Raw genomic sequence first — 20,629 nt, 5'->3', positions numbered from 1 at the left:
CTAGGAAGAACTTGGAGGAACTAAAGTGACTTAAAAGTAACACCAATAGTTGTAGTTACAATGATTCTGATATTTCCTCAGCCACTTGAGACATTTCAAAGTAAGCAATCTTGTTTAAACTCTCCACTGTTGTCATTCCAGCCTATATTTCAAGAAGCAATCTAAAACCAATTGCTTTTGGTGGTGTTACTTTATTTCTGGGTAACTGGAGATACTTCTCCATGAACTGTGAGGCCAGGACATTAATCTTTCCCAGTTATCCACCATCACAAAATCACGTACTATAGCTGTTGATTACTTTTCCCAAATGGAATCACCACAGTCTTAGGAACACATCAGGGTTTTTCTCTTTGACAGAAATATGCTTACACAATATTGTAAGTTCTTATCGATGCTTTCTTGGTAGACAGGATTCCATACAAAATTAGATTGTGAGATATTGCAGGAGAGGGTAAAGCCATTTATGGAAAAATTCCCAATTTCCATTTCTGTGTGTGGACAGTTAGAAAGTCTATCACAGTCTGTCTTTGGCATTTTTATTATGGTACATGTCATTTTTTATGATGTAAGCATTGTAAAAAATGTCACAGGATCCTACAGGAATATGTTCTTGTTGTATAAATGATGAAAGTACATCAGCAGAAAGTGGAAAACAGACCTGTTTGTGAAATATTTGGATTTTTCAAACAGAACATTCAAAGAAACACCATTATCCGGGCAAATCCTACCTCCCTGCACAAAACCTCTCTCTGTGTGGTTTGGGGAGATGGAATTCTCTCCTGCTGGGCCATGAAGCCCTAGTGAAACTGCTTTCACCATTGCAGCTCATGATTGCTCATAGCTGCAGATCCACTGGCCACATCTATACCCCTTCACCCAAAACTCAATGTAATTAATGTTATTACAGTGCTTTTCAATGGAACAAATCTCTTGGGGAGGTGGATTAACTACAGCAACAGGAGAATCCCTCCCGTCACTGCCGTGAGGGTCTACACTGAAAGGTTTATAATGAAGATATAACTTGTCACGTCACTTTGGCCTTGCAACACCAAGTGGAGCAATGCCTAAATACCTTTCAAAAACTGGGCCCAAGTGCTTTGCTGAATTGGGGCCAAAAATCAGAGGACCTGATCCTGCATTCCTTATTCAGCCAAATCTTTAGTCGACATCAAAGGGAATTTTGCCTGAGTAAAAGAGTGCAAGATCAGGTCCAGGAACTGCATTTTATTTTTTCAATTTACTGTTATTTGGAATTGCTATGAAAATTTTGCAGCACCCATATCAGTGGGGTCCTGATGGCCAAGTGCTGGCCACAACAACAGCTGTAGTGTGTAAAGACTGCCTAACACATCCTCAACAACCATAATATTCGATTACAGAAAAATGAGGGTAAATCTGGTGAGTACTAAAAAATATCTAAAGCCTGTCCCAATAGCAGAAGTGGCAGCACTTACATAAATTCTTTACATTAGCAATTTAGATACAGCTATTCTCACAAAAGTCCATTTGTAGATAGTAATGTTTCCCATAATTTGTATTGTAATGGTGCAGTATTGTTACGTTAGAGTGACCTGCAACTGCCTCTTAATCTCATAGACCCGATTTGCACAGCTTGCATAGGGAGTTTAATTTTACAGCTTTTAGTTCCCCAGCAAAAAATACCACCAATTTATGGAACAAAATTAAGAATGTATTAGAAATATCAGTCACTGTGAAAATCCTAAGGGATAATTCACAACTCTGTAAAAGGTCATGATATAAATAATTGCTTGGTGAATATGGACTATGCCTGTTTGTCATTAAGCACCAGCAGAGAGCTAATATACTTTAATACATCTACTAAATGCTGTCTGACTGATGTAGAATCACAATCAAGTAAGACAATTAAGCTAAACAATTGCTTCTTGGTGCCAAATAAATTTTTTCTGCATGCAAAAAATAAAATAACACATATATTGTACTTTTACACTATAGTAATGATCACAGCTTTTACTTTATTTATATAACTTATCTAGTCTAATTATGTATACACTTAAATGTTAAATTGTTATTTTGCAGTGTTATTGTGGCATTTATCAAAGAATATTTTGCATTAATTCCTGCCCCCAAAATGTTAGGGTTCAATACAGCACTTGATATATGGTGCATCTACTTAACTGGGATTGTTCCCAGGCACCTTATCCAATGTCCCTCAAACAATGTAATTGACACATTGTGCACATTACTGTCCCCATCCAACAACTTTTTCTGCATAGGCAGACCCCTGTGTCCACACAGATCCTCCATGGTTCTCTTTGTAGAATCAGGGTCTACAGCTTAAAACCATTTTAGAAACAATAAACATGGTGTTTTTTACCACTGTTCTAGCGAGGTTTCCCTGACCAATATACACAGTGTTTTGATTGGTTTTGCTTGGCTTGGTTTGTTTTTTTTTTAAACAGTTGCTGAATTCCATTGTGGCTGTATTTAAAAATAACACATTTGGTCAAGACTTAAGAATGGAATCAAATGTTTGATATAGCTAGGAATGGATGAAGAGGTGTGTAGCAGGGTGGACCCCTGCTCCTTCCCTGAAGGGGTTAAAAACAGCCCTGGGAAGGGGCTGTAGCAGGAGAAAACAGCCTTTAGCCTGGGCTGATTGGGGAAGTAGGCTCAGCTGTGGCCATGCTCCAATCAGGCCACAGCTGGCCCCTATAAAAGGCCAGGGAAGCAAGAAGCATGGAGTCTTCCTCTGCCTGAAGAGGAAGAAGGGCCTGGCTGCAAGGGCTATAGAGACTGGGTACCTGAGTGAAGCAGGGCTGGGGAAAGGCTGAGGAGCTGGGGAGCTCCAGCCTAGAAGCCCCAGGCTGCGGCCTAGCAGTGGGCCAACAGGTACTGGGGGTTGCAGAGGGCAGCCCAGGGGTAGGCCAAGGCAGCAGGTCCAAACCCCTTTGCCTGTGATGAGTAGGCTGATACTGCAGTCTGCCCCAGAGTGTGGGGCTAGACAATGACTGGCAGTAGCCAATACTGAGGCAAGGTGGGGCTAGAGGGTGGGGGGTTCCCTGAGGAGGGGAGACCCTAAGAGAAAGGGGTTACTGCTAGGGGGCAGCACCCCATGTAAAAGGGCACCGGGTCCAGGGAGGGACACGGGGGGCCTGAGGACAGGTGGATCACCAGCCTGCAGAGGGCGCTCCAGCGCTGGAACGAGCTAATTCCCGGAGTCACCAGCAGGAGGCGCCGCAGGGGTGAGTCCAACCCCTCTACAAGGTGATATAGCACCTAGTGTTCCAAATTGATTACCTTGATAAAAGTGGTGTTTGTAACCAGATTAGAATTAGGTTAGGGTTCACCTTTGTGTCAGTCTTACAAAAACATGTGATGCCCTTTAACCTGAATTTCTGGTGTATTGGGCCTATAGGTATGAGGGGATTGAATGGGACACCAGGGTTAATGGGGCAGCAGAAAACCTGGAGCCGGCCTTCCCCAGAGTGCCCCATTGTGACTGCTCTGGACAGCACGTTGAACTCCGATTCAGTAGCCAGGTACACAGGAAAAGCCCCGGGAACTTTTTAATTTCATTTCCTATTTGGTCAGTGTGGCAAATTCAGCAGCACAGGAGACCATGCAGTCCCCCCAGAATTGTAGAGCATAGAATGTTTCTATGCTCCCACTATCATCTCCGTCCCTGAGGTTATCGCAGATTAGAAGGCGAAAAAAACGCACTTGCGATGACATGTTTTCCAAGCTCATGCAGTCTTCCCACACTGATAGGGCACAGCTTAATGCATGGAGGCATTCAGTGGCAGAGGCCAGGAAAGAATTAAGTGAGCATGAAGAGCGGAGGCAGGACGCAATGCTGAGGCTAATGGGGGAGCAAATGGACATGATGAAGCATCTGTTGGAGCTGCAGGAAAGCCAACAAGAGCACAAATCCTCGCTGCATCCACTGTATAACTGCCTACTCTCCTCCCCATGTTCCATAGCCTCCTTACCCAGATGCCCAAGAACGTGGGGGTGGGGAGGCTCTGGGCACCAGCCATTCCACTGCAGAGGATGGCCCACGCAACAGAAGGCTGTCATTTAAACAGTTTGATTTTTGTGTGTGGCTACAATAAGCAATGTGGCCTTGTCCTTCCCTCCTCCCCCACCCCACCTGGGCTACCTAAAGAAAGAATGCATGGTTTCAAAACAATAGTTACTTTATTTTGAAGGGGGGATGGTGGTTGGCTTACAGGGAATTAAAATCAACAAAGAAGGTGGGTTTGCATCAAGGAGAAACACATACACAGCTGTCACACTGAAGCCTGGTCAGTCATGAAACTGGTTTTCAAAGCCTCTCTGATGCACAGCGCACCTTGCTGTGTTCTTCTAATCGCCCTGGTGTCTGGCACGAAACAATTGTCTGCCTTCGCTTTCATGGCGGGAGGGGCGACTGATGACATGTACCCAAAATCACCCGCGACAATGTTTTTGCCCCATCAGGCGTTGGGAGCTTAATCCAGAATTCCAATGGGCGGTGGAGACTGTAGGCACTGTGGGATAGCTACCCACAGTGTACCATACCGTAAGTCAATGCTAGCCACGGTAGTGGGGACGCACTCCGCCAACTTAATGTGCTTAGTGTGGACATATGCAATCGACTGTATAAAATGGATTTGTAAAAATCGACTTCTGTAAAATCGACCTAATTTCGTAGTGTAGACATGCCCAAAGATACTAGGGTGAGAATCCCATAGAAAAGCCCATGAGAAAATGAATAGTTCTGTATTTGGTGCAAGGTTTAGATGGTGATTGGCAAATAAAGCATGCACCACATGTTGAATGATGAGGATAAAACAAAATATTGAGTAGCTGCTCATTGAGCACCATCCATTCTGTGTACTGAGTGGGGCAGAGGTCCCATGGTGAAAATAGTATGTGATCATGTAATTAAGGGACTGAACTAAGGTTGTGTGGGCAACTTTAATTCAGGCGTTTCCTAATTTTTGAGTGCTTGACTTCTAGCTTTAAAATCAATGTAGTGTTGTTATGGAATGAGAAATAGATCTGTCAGATGATATGACAAATGTCTAAATTAGAGGTTTTAAAGAAAGTTACTCTTATAACAAACCGCTGATAGCAAGTGCCTTCTAAAAATGTCCTCATGGCAAAGGGTTAATCTCTCTTCTGTGCTGATGGTATCACCTGATCAAGCTAATACAAAACAGATGTACACCATTTTATTGTTTGAGCAATAAATCACCAGGAATAAGACCTCATGACATAATTATAAGCACGGGTAACCTTTCCTTCCCTCTTGCTGCATGGCTATAAAATCTGGCTGCTCCACCCAGATTTGCTAAAATTACCTGATTAGTTTGAGGATAAAGTTACACAAATATTTTAAAGGAAATCTCTTCCTTATGGACTATGTTCCACTTTGCCTGTGTGAGATTTTACTATGCAACAGATCAGCTCCCGGGGTGCAGTTCACCTCTGTGCAAAAGGCCTAGGCTTCACTGGAGTACAAAAAAAGCCTTCAAACTGGAGCTTGCCTGGTGCATAACTTTGGGGCTGACCCTCTTCACAGGGTTATTTTCACACATTGCTGTGCCTTCAGAGCCCTCTCCTGACATTAGAGGCTAAGGCCTGGATCCACAAGGGGGTATTGGTCCTTAAAGTGGGTAGTTAGGTGCCTAAGTCCAAAATGTAGGCCGTATTGTAATCCTCAAAACCCCTGCTCATCTGCTACCTACCTCTGTGGGTGACTAAAATCCCTTGTTTACTAAATTTTTGTCATAAAAGTCCCCTATATTTCTACTTCTGGGCATCAACAGAACACCTCAGTCTAGGCACCCAGTGCCCCTAAACCTGTCTCAGGCATAAGGCCCAGCAGGATTGTCAGACTCGATGAAGACTGATGTTCCTCTGCCTATCTTCCATGTGGGCCTCTCCATTTGGTGTGCTCAGAGCAGGCCTACCAGACTGGGGCCCATACAAAATCCCAGGAGACAAGGAGGTGGCAGTGCCTCCCTGATAACTTCTAGCTCAGTGGTTAGACCATTCCCCTGGGATGTGAGAGATGCAGGGTCCAGTCCCCCTGCTCCAGTGACTAATTATTGATCCAAAGTGGAACAGTTTCAACAGACATAAGTAAGGGGCCCCTGCATCAGAATATCCCATATCTCAGTGGTTAGGGCATGCCCCTGCGAGGTTGGGGACCCCTGTTCAAACCTTTTCAGGGTGAAACATTTAAGGAAAAAAAGTAATAGTGGATGTTTTTATGTATCTTCCTTTTTAAATCTTACACCCTGAAGTAGGCCTTGCAATTTGGTTAACATCTAGGTGAAATACAAATAAAAGCTGAGCCCCAGGAGGCTGTTCTAGGATGTGTGATAGCAAGGATAAATTACATAAACTAAATAATAGTGAGATGATCTTTGCTCCTGAGTGACACCCGCTAAAAGCTACAAAGACATATAAAAATTGGAGGGCAAGCAGGGCTCATAATCAGTTATGCCAAAATAAACATCCTCGAAATCCAGACATCAAGCTGCAACATCGCAAAAACACCAAGAAACAGTCCATCTATCTGGGCAGCACCTAACTAGTCAATGAAGACCTTGAGAAGGAAGTGACATCAAGTACAGGGAAAGGCATCCACAGCATTTGCTACACTCAACAACATATGGAAATCAAAGATATATAGCACCAGAACACAGAATTTTCAACTCAAATGTTAGTGCTAACGTGATTGCGAGAGCTGGAGAGCTAACTAAATGTTAGACAGAAAACTAGATGCCTTTGAAAGTAAGTGCCTACAAAAGATCCTGAGCACTGGATGGAAAGACACAAGCTGTCCCCGGTGCAATGTAAGCCTAGGATGGGTAGAATGCAAGTTGGCAGACCCTGGTTTGTTAAGCTATGGCTTGAATGTCTATACTCATTTATAATCCCAGGTTAGGAATTGTTGAACCCTGGTTCAGCCTGTGGTTCCAGCATCTACACTGCATTATGCGGGCCTGGTTCTAACTGCCCATATCCCAGACTTCCTAGCACCCTCCCAAAATGTGGCTGATTTAGCTTTTTGTTCATTGTGCAGTGTGGGAAAACTTGACTGTCCAAAGGACAAAGAAAGTCAGCCCCTGGGACTGTGGGATACTTTTTGTGGACGGCCAAAGCATAAGTCCAGTGGGGCTGCATCTACACTGCCTGCAATGCAATAGGGCTTGAACCCTGGGTCCCAGCTTTACTCAGGCTCAGAATCTCCACCCCTGTGGGGTCCTGGGATGCTGGGCCCAAGCCCTGAGTTAGTGTGTAGAAGGAAGCAGGGGTTAGGCTTGTGCCTGAGTTTGAATCCTGGGCTTACACTGCAGCATAGACGTACCCTAAGTCACCAAAGAAGAGATCTGAGAAATCACCAACCCGCAGCTCACCTCCACTAAAATCAGAAGGAAGCATGGGGCATATTTGGGACATGTTCTCTGATGCCAACTCACAGACTGCCATGAGAAGTTGTCACAGGGAAACCAACTGGTGTGAGGAAGTGAGGGTGCCCAACAGAAACCTTGAGAAGAACCAGGAGGAGGCCAGCAGTTGAGCTCAACACCATAGAGCAGGTGGAAGCAGCAGCAAATGACAGAGGAACAGAAGAGCCAGAGAGGAATGAAAGCTAGTTTCCACCCCGTGCCCCAACATTGGCGTGGGAACGATGTGACCTAATGTAATCACCTCCCAGGGATTTTAACTTTACACTCCCTGGACACCATGGTCTGTTAAAAATACAGGCAGCAGAATTTAATAGGCAGAATAAAATGTCCGGAGAAAGCAAATCCCTTTGCCAATCTGCTCTTCGATCAAATGGAGATGCGGTTCTGATCCAGATTCAAGCTCCCAAGAGCATAGCTTCTCAACTTGTATTAATTGGCAAAGCGCCACTCACCTCTGTGAAGTTCAGCTGATTTACACCTTTATGCCAGCTGTGGGTCTGGCCCAAGATGTTTGGATCTGGGGTTTTGATTTGGGCTCATTCTTCTTGTCAACAAAGATAAAGGTGGAAAGAAGCAAAGGGAAGGTGATTCAAACCCATTCTCACAGGGGAAGGTTTAACCTCCTGGGATTTTATTATAAGAGGAAGAACAAGAAAAAGACTTAAACAGAGAATTAAAATAAATGAGAAGGGGGAGATTTCTTCCCTTCTCCCAGGCCTGTGAGAACAAAACCTGTTCTATCCACAACCCTTTTTTGTTTTTCCCATCTCCCCTAGATGTCAGCACTTGTCTGAATTTCTTCTAGTAACAAACCCTAGTTCTACTCTCTTCAGAGTTCCAGTGTTCCTAATAGATGATCAGTACTGTCCATGCAGTTCCGCATAAACCTGTCTCAGATACAGGGGTAAAAGCTCTCCCTTATCACGTCAGCCCATCTCCATTCTCTGTCCTTCATATTTCAATCCCCTCTGATCAGATCACAGGGATGAAGGTTTAGTGTCCAGTTCTACAGAGAACTTTTTTTAAGTTTACCATTTAATGCTTGTAAAAACCACAAGAACAACCAGGCAGCCCCAGCACCTTCTGCTCCCTTTTCCCCATGAAGCTCAGTGGGTCTCAGCTGAAGAACTCCCCAGTAGCTTAATTGTGGAATAAAAAATGGGCTGAGCTATACCTTGGCAGCGAGGTAACAATGGGACAGCCACTCCAGGGGACTAGCTGTAGTGGTCCTGGCATGACCTACCAACACTTTTGGAAGAGAAGTCTCTCCCGAGTCCTGCTGGGTTTCTTGAATCAAAGAGTCACCCAGAGCTGGAGGTTTGTTTCAAGGATGTGTTAGTGATTTTAACCCAAATCAGACCTGCAACATCTCCTTTTGTTCCGGTTATGGGTGACCCAATTCCCCAAACCAAACACCTTTTCCTGGGCATCCCCAGTCTTGCCCCCACAAAATCCACTTCTGCTCCAAATTCCTAGCCTATTCCCACTACCTTAGCTCTGTCATTATACCTTGGGAGTGTGATCCAGTGATGATGGGAGTCTAAAAAGTACTATAGAAGAGCGAAAAATATAATGAACAGGCTGGTATAAGTGTACTACTGTTCTGTACTGGATGGGATCAAGAACTGCTTTGTGTCCTAGGCTCTGCAATGCTGAAAGAGTTCTCCTTCAGCTCCAGTGACAGGGACCTGTAGGTCTGAAGTAAGAGGAGCCAAGTTCTGTCCCGGCTGTTACTGTGAAGTCCGGAGTGTGCAGTGGACACAATTTTAAAAATCCAACTTTTAACATGCAGCGTGGATAATATGTGAAATCCCCTCTGGGAACTCACCCACATCCCTGAATAATCACTGTCTTATTCCCTCTCTATTCAGTAAAATCCCTGCTTCCATCTCCTGTTCCCCAAGAGTCTCAGAATCAAGGGGACCTGGGTCCTCCAAGAGTTGCCTTCTGGTCCTGGCTGCCTTTGTCATGCCCTGGGGGGGACATTTCTCACTCGATTCCTACCAGACTCACCATCCTCACTGGGTGGGGACGGCAGGGACCTTTTATGGTGAGGGCATAATGTCATAGTCTGGCTCCCTCTCCTCCTCTCCTCACTTTCATCTTACTGAGGGTACGTCTACACTACGGGACTATTCCGAATTTGCATAAACCGGTTTTGTAAAACAGATTTTATAAAATCGAGTGAGCGCGGCCACACTAAACACATTAAATCGGTGGTGTGCGTCCATGGTCCGAGGCTAGCGTCGATTTCTGGAGCGTTGCACTGTGGGTAGCTATCCCGTAGCTATCCCATAGTTCCCGCAGCCTCCCCCGCCCCTTGGTATTTCCGGGTTGAGATCCCAGTGCCTGATGGGGCAAAAATCATTGTCACGGGTGGTTCTGGGTACAGCCTCACCCCTCCCTCCCTGAGCAGCAGACAACCGTTTCGCGCCTTTTTTGCTTGGTGAACTGTGCAGACGCCATAGCACAGCAAGCATGGACCCTGCTCAGCTCAATACCGCAATCGTGAATGTTTTAAACACCTCGCACACTCTCGTGCAGTCTATGGTGAACCAGGACCTTCAATCCGAGGCGAGGAGGAGGCGGATACGGCAGCGCGGCGATGACAGTGATGAGGACGTAGACACAGAATTCTCTCAAACCGCGGGCCCCTGCACTTTGGAGATCCTGATGGTAATGGGGCAGATTCTATCCATTGAATGCCGATTTTGGGCCCGGGAAACAAGCACTGACTGGTGGGACCGCATTGTGTTGCAGGTGTGGGACGATTCCCAGTGGCTGTGAAACTTTCGCATGCGTAAGGGCACTTTCATGGAACTTTGTGACTTGCTTGCCCCTGCCCTGAAACGCCATAATACCAAGATGAGAGCAGCCCTCACAGTAGAGAAGCGAGTGGCGATAGCCCTGTGGAAGCTTGCAACGCCAGACAGCTACCGGTCAGTCGGGAATCAATTTGGAGTTGGAAAATCTACTGTGGGGGCTGCTGTGATGCAAGTAGCCAAAGCAATCACTAAGCTGCTGCTACGAAAGGTTGTGACTCTGGGAAACGTGCAGGCCATAGTGGATGGCTTTGCTGCACTGGGATTCCCTAACTGTGGGGGGGCGATAGATGGAACCCATATCCCTATCTTGGCACCGCAGCGCCAGGGCACCCAGTACGTAAACCGGAAGGGGTACTTTTCAATGGTGCTGCAAGCACTGGTAGATCACAAGGGACGTTTCACAAACATCCACGTGGGATGGCCAGGGAGGGTTCATGACGTTCGCGTCTTCAGAAGCACTACTCTGTTTAAATGGCTGCAGCAAGGGAATTACTTCCCAGACCAGAAAATAACAGTTGGGGATGTTGAAATGCCTGTCGTTATCCTGGGGGACCCAGCCTACCCCTTGATGCCATGGGTCATGAAGCCATACACAGGCAGCCTGGACAGTGGTCAGGATCTGTTCAATTACAGGCTGAGCAAGTGCAGAATGGTGGTGGAATGTGCATTTGGCCGTTTAAAGGCGCGCTGGCGGACATTACTGACTCGCTCAGACCTCAGCCAAACCAATGCCCCATATGTTATTACTGCTTGCTGTATTCTCCACAATCTCTGTGAGAGTAAGGGGGAGACCTTTATGGCGGGGTGGGAGGCTGAGGCAAATCACCTGGCCGCTGATTACGCACAGCCAGACACCAGGGAGATTAGAAGAGCACACCAGGAAGCAGTGCGCATCAGAGAAGCTTTGAAAACGAGCTTCATCAATGGCCGGGGTACAGTGTGACTGCTGTGTTTGTTGATGAACACCCAACCCCCTTGATTGACTCAGTCCCTGTAAGCAACTCCCCCTCCCCCTTCGAGTACAGCTTACTTATGCAAATAAAGTCACTCTCATTTAAAAAGCATGAATTCTTTATTGATTCATTATAAAAAGAGGGAGAGAAGTAAGGGTGTGGTTTGGGAGGAGGATAGGAGGGATGGAGAAGGCCATTAAAAAAAATTCACAGTAACGACATCCTTCTGGTTGGGCTGTCCACAGGGGTGGAGTGGGCGGGTGCACGGAGCCTCCCCCCACGCGTTCTTACACATCTGGGTGAGGAGGATGTGGAACATGGTGAGGGTTGAGGGTGGTTATACAGGGGCTGCAGCGGCACTCTGTGATCCTGCTGCCGTTCCTGAAGCTCCACCAGACGCCGGAGCATGTCAGTTTGATCACGCAGCAGCCCCAGAGTTGCATCCCGCCACCGCTGATCTTCCTGCCGCCACCGCTGATTTTCCTGCCGGTCTTCCTGCCGCCACCTCTCATCTCGGTTGTCCCTCCTGTCCTCACGTTCATCCCTCCTGTCCTCACGTTCACTGGCCTCTTTCCTGTAATTTGATACCACGTCCTTCCACTCATTCAGATGAGCTCTTTCATTGTGTGTAACTTCCATAATATCCGAGAACATCTCATCTCGCGTCTTCTTTTTCCTCCGCCTTATCTGTGCTAGCCTTTGGGATGGAGGAGGGATGGTTGAAAAATTTGCAGCTGCATGAGGGAGATAAATATTTAGAAAGATACATTTTACAGAACAATGGTTATACTCTTTCACAGTGAACAGCACTATTCACCTAGCACATGTGATTTCCCTACAAGGTCGCATTTTTCATCTTAATAGTGAGTGCTTGCAGCTCTGGAGTTACAGATCTCACAGACACAGGTCCAGGCATCAGAATTCTGCTTGCATGCGGCCATGGTAAGCCACTGTCTTTCGGCTTCTGTAGTGATTTACCCCTCCCCCCCAACGCATGGCTAATACCACGCTAGCTCCCTGCTAATCAACAGCCTTCCCACCCCCCCACCCACTGCGTGGCTGGTAGCTTGGGGAAGATCGCCGGTGACCAAACACAGAAAAGATCATCGGCATTTCACTCCTCCCCTCCCCCCGCTTCGCTACGTGCAGGAAAGTTTTTTTTTTAAGCTGCTGCACTCCACGAACCCAGTAGAAAAATGGCCACCCCCCTTACTTAAATTCCTGATTTTTAACCAGGTTATCCTGAACGATATCACTTTGCTGAGGATAACAGAACAAGATAAAGAGCGGATGCTTCTTGAATGCCAGCAGTCACCGGGACCATACGCTGCTATGCTTTGCCACGCAATGATACCTGATTACTTGCTACATGCATGGCGTGGTAAAGTGTCCTACCATGGTGGGCGGAACAAGGCTGCCTTGCCCAGAAACCTTCTGCAAAGGCTTCTGGAGTACCTACAGGAGCGCTTCATCGAGATGTCCCTGGAGGATTTCCTCTCAATCCCCGGACATGTTAACAAACTTTTCTAAGTAACTATACTGTCTGCGAATGCATCCCAAGTCCTCAGGGCAAATCAATCATTAAAAAACGCTTGCTTAAAAAAAAATGTTTGCTATTTGCAAAGGTACACTCACCAGAGGTCCCTTCCATGGCGTCATTGTCTGGGATAGTGGCTTGTGAGGGCTGGGAGGAGGGTAATTCCGTCAGGGTGATAAAAAGCTCCTGGTTTCTGGGGCTCACGGAGTGCTGTGTGCTCTCTGCTAGGTCTTCCTCCTCTTCTTCATCTTCATCTTCCCCGTCTGCATAATCCTCAGCCATGGCAGAGATTACAACCCCCACCTCGGAATCCACGATCAGGGGTACTTGTGGCGCAGCCCCCTAAAATTGCATGCAGCTCAGCATAGAAGCGGCATGTTTTTCGACCTGCCCCTGACCTTCCGTTTGCTTCTTTGGTTTTCTGGTAGGCTTGTCTGAGCTCCTTAACTTTCACTCTGCACTGCACTGAGTCCCTGCTGTGGCCTTTATCCGTCATAGCCTTAGAAATTCTTTCAAATACTTTTTCATTTCGTCTTTTGGAGCACAGTTCTGTTAGCACTGAATCCTCTCCCCAGATAGCGATCAGATCCAGTACCTCCCGTGCAGTCCATGCTGGGGCTCTTTTACGATTCTCAGGAGACTGCATTGTTAACTGTGCTGATGAGCTGTGCGTGGTCACCTGTGCTGATGAGATCTCCACGCTGGGGAAGCAGGAAATGAATTTCAAAAGTTCGCGGGGCTTTTCCTGTCTACCTGGCCAGTGCATCCGAGTTCAGAATGCTGTCCAGAGCGGTCACTGGTGCACTGTGGGATACCGGCCGGAGGCCAATACCGTCGATCAGCGGCCACACTAACCCTAATCCGATATGGTAATACCGATACTAGCGTTACTCCTCTCGTTAGGGAGGAGTACAGAAACCGGTTTAAAGAGCCATTAAAATCGATATAAGGTGCCTCCTAGTGTGGACGGTTGTGGCGTTAAATCGGTTTTACGCTCCTAAAACCGATTTAAACGCCTAGTGTAGACCAGGCCTCAGTTCACAAGTGATCTTTTACAGGAGTCTTTTCATTGGAGCACAGAAGACCTAGTGGGCAGGACCACTGGGTTCTATTGCCAGCGCTGCCACTCTGTGACAGCGTGTGCTCCCCACACTTGCCCTGAAGGGGTTAATGTTGGCCAGAGGGGTCAATCAACCTATTAGGCTGCAAATTGGGGGACATTTAGGCTAAGATGAGAGCCCTAATTAAGGGAGCTCACCTGTGCAGGAACAGGCGGGCTGATATAAAACCAAGGAGCTGGTAGCAGAAAGGGGGCTGCAGCCATTCTTCCTAGGACAAAGGCAAGAAAGAGATTTGGACCCAAGAGGAAGGGTTTGTCTACCAGACCCAGGAGACAGGGGTTTAGCTAGAAGGGTAGAGAATGCGAGCCTAGGATAGGCAAGGTAGGAAGAACTCCAGGGGAGTGGCAAGAAGGTTTGTAGTTGCCCAGATCTTTGCTGCTGCAGACAGGGTCCTTGGCCTGGAACCCAGTGTAGGGGGTGGACCTGGGTTCCCCAATCAGTCACAGTGTGAGAAGCGCAGTCTGGGGAGTGAAATAGGAGGTTGTCCGGGACTATTTGTTCTTGCCACTGAAGGAGTGGCCCAAATGTGGCAATGGAGATAAGGCCTGCCTGGGACGGTGTGGAAGACTGTAATAGTACCCTAGAAAGGGAGGACTCTAGTGGCTAAGCCATGAAGATGGGTGCGGCAGGTCCCCAGGAGCAAGAGAGTGACTGCAAACCAAGAGAGAGAGACAACAGGCCGAAGAACTGCAAGAAGAGGGCATTGGACTGAAAGAGCTAATCCCCAGAGTGGCCAGGAGGCAGTACCACCTATGGTGAGTAGAGGTTACTCTGAATCATTGTTTGAACTTGGGAAAGTCATTTAACCTTTGCCTCAGTTTCCCTATCTGTAAAATGAGGTTAATATCATTACCCTGCCTTGCAGGCTGAATGCTGGGTTTCAGCAGTGACTAAAGCACATAAGTCTCCATAAGGCTGAAAAGTGAATAGAGCTTCCAGCCTTCACCTTTCTTCTTTATAGCACAAACACTCAAGATTTATAACATGCTAATGAGGAAAATGGATGTGGGGACCCTTGTTAAAATACTGGATCTGGCTTTAACTCAAATCACTTAAGAAAACCACCTTTTCCCTTCCTTCCTATCACAGTCGTAATTCAGGGCTGCATTCCTTTCCCAAATGACTCTAAAGGCAAGTAACTTCCCTGTTCTCTAGGTTTTCTCAGTGTAATTAGAGTTAATATCTCAGTCACCTTGTGTTTTTACTGGAAAAGTCATTTGCCCAGAGTTCTCTACTGGCCTGACCAAAGCCTATTGAAGTCAATGAGGGCAGGTCTACACTAAGGGCGGGGGTCGAACTAGGGTACGCAAGTTCAGCTACGTGAATAGCGTAGCTGAACTCGAAGTACCCTAGTTCGAACTACTTACCCGTCCAGATGCCGCGGGATCGAAGTCCGCGGCTCCAAGGTCGACTCCGCCACCGCCGTTTGCAGTGGTGGAGTACCGGAGTCGACCGGAGCGCGCGGGGAGTTCGAACTATCGCGTCCAGATTAGACGCGATAGTTCGAACTCCGAGAAGTCGAACTCACCGCATCGACCCGGCAGGTAAGTGTAGACTAGCCCTCAGACTCTTTCCATTGGCTTCAGTCAGCCTGGGGTCAGGCCCGAAGAGGGGAAATCCCCTTTTGCTGCAACATCTTTCTTCTTCAGGAATCCTGTTTAAAAAATCTACTTATCTTAGTGACCTTCTAGCTCAATTCTGTCTCCTAGTTTATAATATTAGAACAAGTGGGAATAACCACTCACAGCAAACTCCATGGCATCTCAGCTGGCGGCAGATGGCAGAGCTCCTAATCAGTGTAAAGTTTCCTGCTGGGCAGTTAAAATGATGGTTGCTGAGAGAGGCAGGCTCTGAGAGTGGCCACGAACCCAATGCCTCATTTTACTGATCAAAAGTGTGGCCTGGTTATACACCAACTGCAGCCTCACAAGGCTCCTGGTCTAGATAACATCCACAAGTTCGCCTCTCACTTTAAGTCAATAGCCAAAAGCTGGCTGCTTTGATTTCTGATTCGTCCCCATGATTGCAGCATCCCAAAAGTCTGTCACAGAGCAAAGGTCATAAGTGTTCCCAAGCACAGAAACCATTGACAGACCCAAAGACCTAGTGACCAATTTCTCTGCTGTGTTTTACTGACAAGATGATGGAGAAACTAATCCTGATGCAAATTAATGAGGTAGTCGAACCTCAGCTGTCTTGTGTTCTGGCTGCATTCAGGAGGGGGTGATGCTTTTGATGCTGCAGTTCCTGGTGAGCCCGGCAGCTCCACAGATACCCACTTTATATCCATGGATATCTGCGTCTGTGGATTTAAATTTTGTATCTGTCCAGGGCTCTACACTAGAGCTTCTTAAAAAAAAAAGACAAATTCAACCAATTCCTGAACATGGGCAAAACAATATATTTTCTCCTAGCCTTATTCTTAGACACAGATGAACCATTCTGGCTAAAAATTTCCAACAAAATTCAGCCTGAGGAATGCTCCCAGCCTGGGAAATTTAAAGTTTGGCTAAGTTGTAAGCAACTGAAAATAGGGCCTTACAATGAGAAGTGTCTGGCTACCTTAACTACAAGTGCCACTACCTGCACTGTCTATTGCCAGTATTTTTACCACCATTTCATTTAAAAAAATGCTCTGAGGAGGCTCAGGTGGCACTGTAGTTAAAATGCCAGCAGCTGCCTAGAGCTCTATTTTCACTAAGTGCTTGCTGTATCATCAGCAGAGCTGCACCAATATTAGCAGAAATGGGAAATCTTTCAAGAAAAAAAGGCAATTTAGACACAGCGAGCAAGAGAGAGAAAGAGAATATCTGTCTTTTAAAAATGAATTCAGAGCCCATTTTTTTCATATGTTTTATTAAATGTTGAATACACACACACACACAAAATAAAACAAAACATTATAAACTTCTCATAATGTGTTAACCATTTGCTACCTAACTGTAACTATATTTGAAAAAGTAGATTATGTATAATATGAATGGTTAAAATATAAATCAATTACTTGTATTACACAGTTTACAAACAAACCAAATTGGTTTATAAAAATCCAATTAGTTTTAAATCTTATTCTGCTCAGAGGCCATTTGTGTTCTCCCAGATTTAACTACGCGTTTGGATGAGTAGACACACTCCCAGGAATATCCAGAAGAGTGCAGATGAACCGAAGAGCTTTAAGTCAACCACATGCATTCGATATTAGAGAAAAATTAAAAAAAGGTGAGATTAGTTTCGAGAAGCTTAATTTGTTTATTTAACTATTTTGTAGATAAAGGTACTTTTGTTTGGACTCTAGATTAAATTGCAGCAAGGGAGATTTTAGGTTAGACATTAAGAAAAACTTCCTAACTGTAACGGTAGTTAAGCACTGGAACAAATTGTCTAAGGAGGTTGTAAAATCAGTTACTGGAGGTTTTTAAGAACAGGTTGGACAAACACCTGCCAGGGATGGTTGAGATCAGAAGTCCCCAAACTGTGGGGTGCGTCCCCCCCAGGGCTATGTGCAGAAATGTTCAGGATGCATGGTGGGGCCTGGGTCAACCTCTGGGGGTCAGGGCGGGAGCACCACCCAGCCCCATTGCGGCCATGGCTCTGCTCCTGGCCCCAGCCTCAGCCTCAGCCTCAGCCCCAGCCTAGGCCTTTGGCCCCATCCCCAGTCACACCCCCAGCCTTGCCCCCTGGCCGCGGTTCCCTTCCTGGCCCCAGACCCTCCCCCAGCTGCGGCCCCAGTCTCCCCTCCCCCCACCCCAGGAGCCATGATCCCACTCCCAGCCCTGGCTCATGGGGTGGGGGGCGGGAAGCACAGACAAGGGTAAGGGAGGGGTGCAACCATGAAAAGTTTGGGAACCACTGGTCTAGATAATAGTCCTGCCTCAGTGCTGGGGACTGGATTAGATGATCTATCGAGGTTCCTTCCAGTCCTATATTTCTATGATTTCAGTGCCTTTTACTGTTAGATGACAACACTGGCAGAACTCTCCTTTGGACTGTTATGGACGTTTTACTTATGCCACTAATGACAGATTTGTAGCTTACAGTAAAACCGCCTCCAGTTTTACTGCTTTGCTGCCTATGTCTTTCAGCAGTTACAATACAGTAAACTTCAACAGCCACTACTTGCCATATTTATCTGATGATAAATGTCAGGTCTCTATTGAGTACCAGCAATGAAGGAGATAGAGCCTCTTTTCCTTGTCATTATCTGACACTATGACTAAACCCTGGCTCAGTCAGACCCAGTATAGTCTTTCACAATATGAACATATCTCTGAGGAGATCTGCTACTTTTGTCTGGGCTGTGATTACAGCTACAGGGGAATTTCCCCCCCACACACACACTTTGGCTTACCCAGGATCACCCACCCTAAGCCTATAAGTCAGGGGTGGGCAAAATTTTTGGCCCGAGGGCCACATCTGGGTGGGGAAATTGCATGCAGGGCCATGAATGTAGGGCTGGGGCAGGGGGTTGGGGTGTGGGAGGAGCTGTAGTGTGCAGGAAGGGGCTCAGGGCAAGGGGTTGGGGTCAGGAGGGGTGTACGAGGGGGCTCAGAGCAGAGGATTGAGTGCAGGAGGGTGCGGCAGGGGGTTGAGGTATGGGAGGGGGCTCGGGGCAGGGGGTTGGGGTGCAGGACAGGTGCAGGCTCCAGCCCAGCGCCACTTACCTGGAGTGGCTCCGGGGTGGCAGCGGCACGCAGTGAGGCTAAGGCAGGCTCCCTGCCTGCCCTGGCCCTGCACCACTTCCGGAAGCAGCCGGCACCATGTTCCTGCAGCCCCTGGGGGCAGGGGAGCAGAGGGCTCCGTGTAATGCCTTCCCCTGCGGGTACTTCTCCCGAAGCTCCCATTGGCCGTGGTTCCCCATTCCCGGCCAATGGGAGCAGCGAGGGGTGGTGCCTGGAGGCAAGGGCAGCACACAGAGCCCTCTGCTGCCCCTTCCCCCAGGGGCTGCAGGGATGTGGTACCAGCTGCTTCTGGGAGTGGCACGGGGCCCATGACGTCACGGGGGTGACAATCCCGTGGGCTGGATCCAAAGCCCTGATGGGCCGGATCTGGCCCGCAGGCCATACTTTGCCCACCCCTGCTACAAGCCAAGCCTGCAAATCAAGAGACTTTTTTTAAAGGAATAAAGTTTGGGTTTTTATTTGGCTTCCGAATTTTAAGCCTTCAGGGTAATATTTTCAAGCTTTTCTCTGCAACTGTGAGGGCTCATGGTGAAATCCTAGCCCTTGGATGGAGAGAGGAATTTTGCCACTGATTTCAATGGAGCCTTACACCTTTTTTTCCCCAATGAACACCTCTATTCTCATGCAGTCACCGGACTGCAGGATCTGGGGCTTTAAGGAAAACACCCAATATCTTGAAATTCACAATGATAATTGGCAACACTGCAAAACTATCAACATAACAGTTACCGAGACAGTTTGAATTGACCAGCTCTGATGTTTATCCACTGAGAATTAGCCCAAGATACTAGCAAACTGAGATAAAATATAATTGATGTTTTTGCAAGACAGCCAGGATCTTGAGGGTTATTGCTTGTGTAAAGCATTAGATATTATGAAATTTCTCTTTCATAAAGCTGCCACTAATGTGCACAATAGTCATTTGCATTATTTAATTTATTTGTATGCTGATCACTGTCTTGCACTCACACAGACACATTACAGAATCTTAGCTCCACTCTTGTCATGTTTTTCATAGCAACTTAAAATAATTGGGCATTTTTCAATGTTAATTTACCCTATGCCTGATGATTCTATCATGGAGTGTTAAATCAAGTATTTAAGATATATTTTGCTAAAGCACCCTCTAGTGGGACAATAAAAGAAGAACCGTTTTTTAACGGACTAGTGGTATCTATTCTATGTATTATGAAAGAACTGAATAGAGAAAATGGATACCAGTGAATATAAATAAATGAGTTGCTGCCTTATAACAGTTTGTTTGTGTAATCTTCCAGCAAGTGAAACTACATTCCTCAAAACACCTGCAATATTCCTAACGTAAACACAATGTTGCATTTACATAGCTGTTCAGGTGCCTTAGCAACAAATATGTCCTGAGCTTGAAAAATCTGAAAGGATGATCAGTCACTTTCTAAAATGAAACCGTCCATAATGTCCTTCTCAACGAACTGATGTCAGTGCAGATGAGGCATGAGGACGTTTGATACAGTACTCCTGCCACAATAAGGTATCTTTCCTGCTGGCTCCATTCCAAGGCCCCCACTTTGCAAGTAGTTCACACTGCAAACACGACATTAACCTCAGTGGGACTACTCTTGGTGGTAAAGTGAAGCACATATAATAAAATATTTTAAGCATGCCAAAATGTTTGCAGGAGCTGGGCCTAATAATCATAATCACTAAAACTTTTTCTTACAAGGTATTGGATGTAAGAGTGCCTGCCAAGCAGTGGGTACCAACTCTTGTCATGTGTCAGATGAGAGAGAAAAGAATTCTAATTTTAAAAATAACAATCATATACATTTATAGTGAGCATCCAGTTGAACCAGTCTAGCTTTGGGAAGGGGAGGGTTCTTCTGTTTCCAGTACATAGCAAAGGCTTCCCTTAAATAAGAGAAACGTGTATTTTAAAATATATGGGTTTTGGGAGAGGAGGTGTTAAAATTACAGGTTTAAAAAATGGTTCTAAGTTCAAACTAGCTTTGTGAAACCAAGAAGTAGGCCAAGAAGTTTTCACAGCCTCCAGAAAGTTTCTGTCCCTGTGGGTTATGTGTTTTACACTA

This window comes from Mauremys mutica, chromosome 2 (assembly GCF_020497125.1).
Source record: "Mauremys mutica isolate MM-2020 ecotype Southern chromosome 2, ASM2049712v1, whole genome shotgun sequence".
Taxonomy (NCBI): Eukaryota; Metazoa; Chordata; order Testudines; family Geoemydidae; genus Mauremys; species Mauremys mutica.
The sequence above is the reverse complement of the archived record's forward strand: the minus strand, read 5'-3'. Positions refer to the sequence as shown.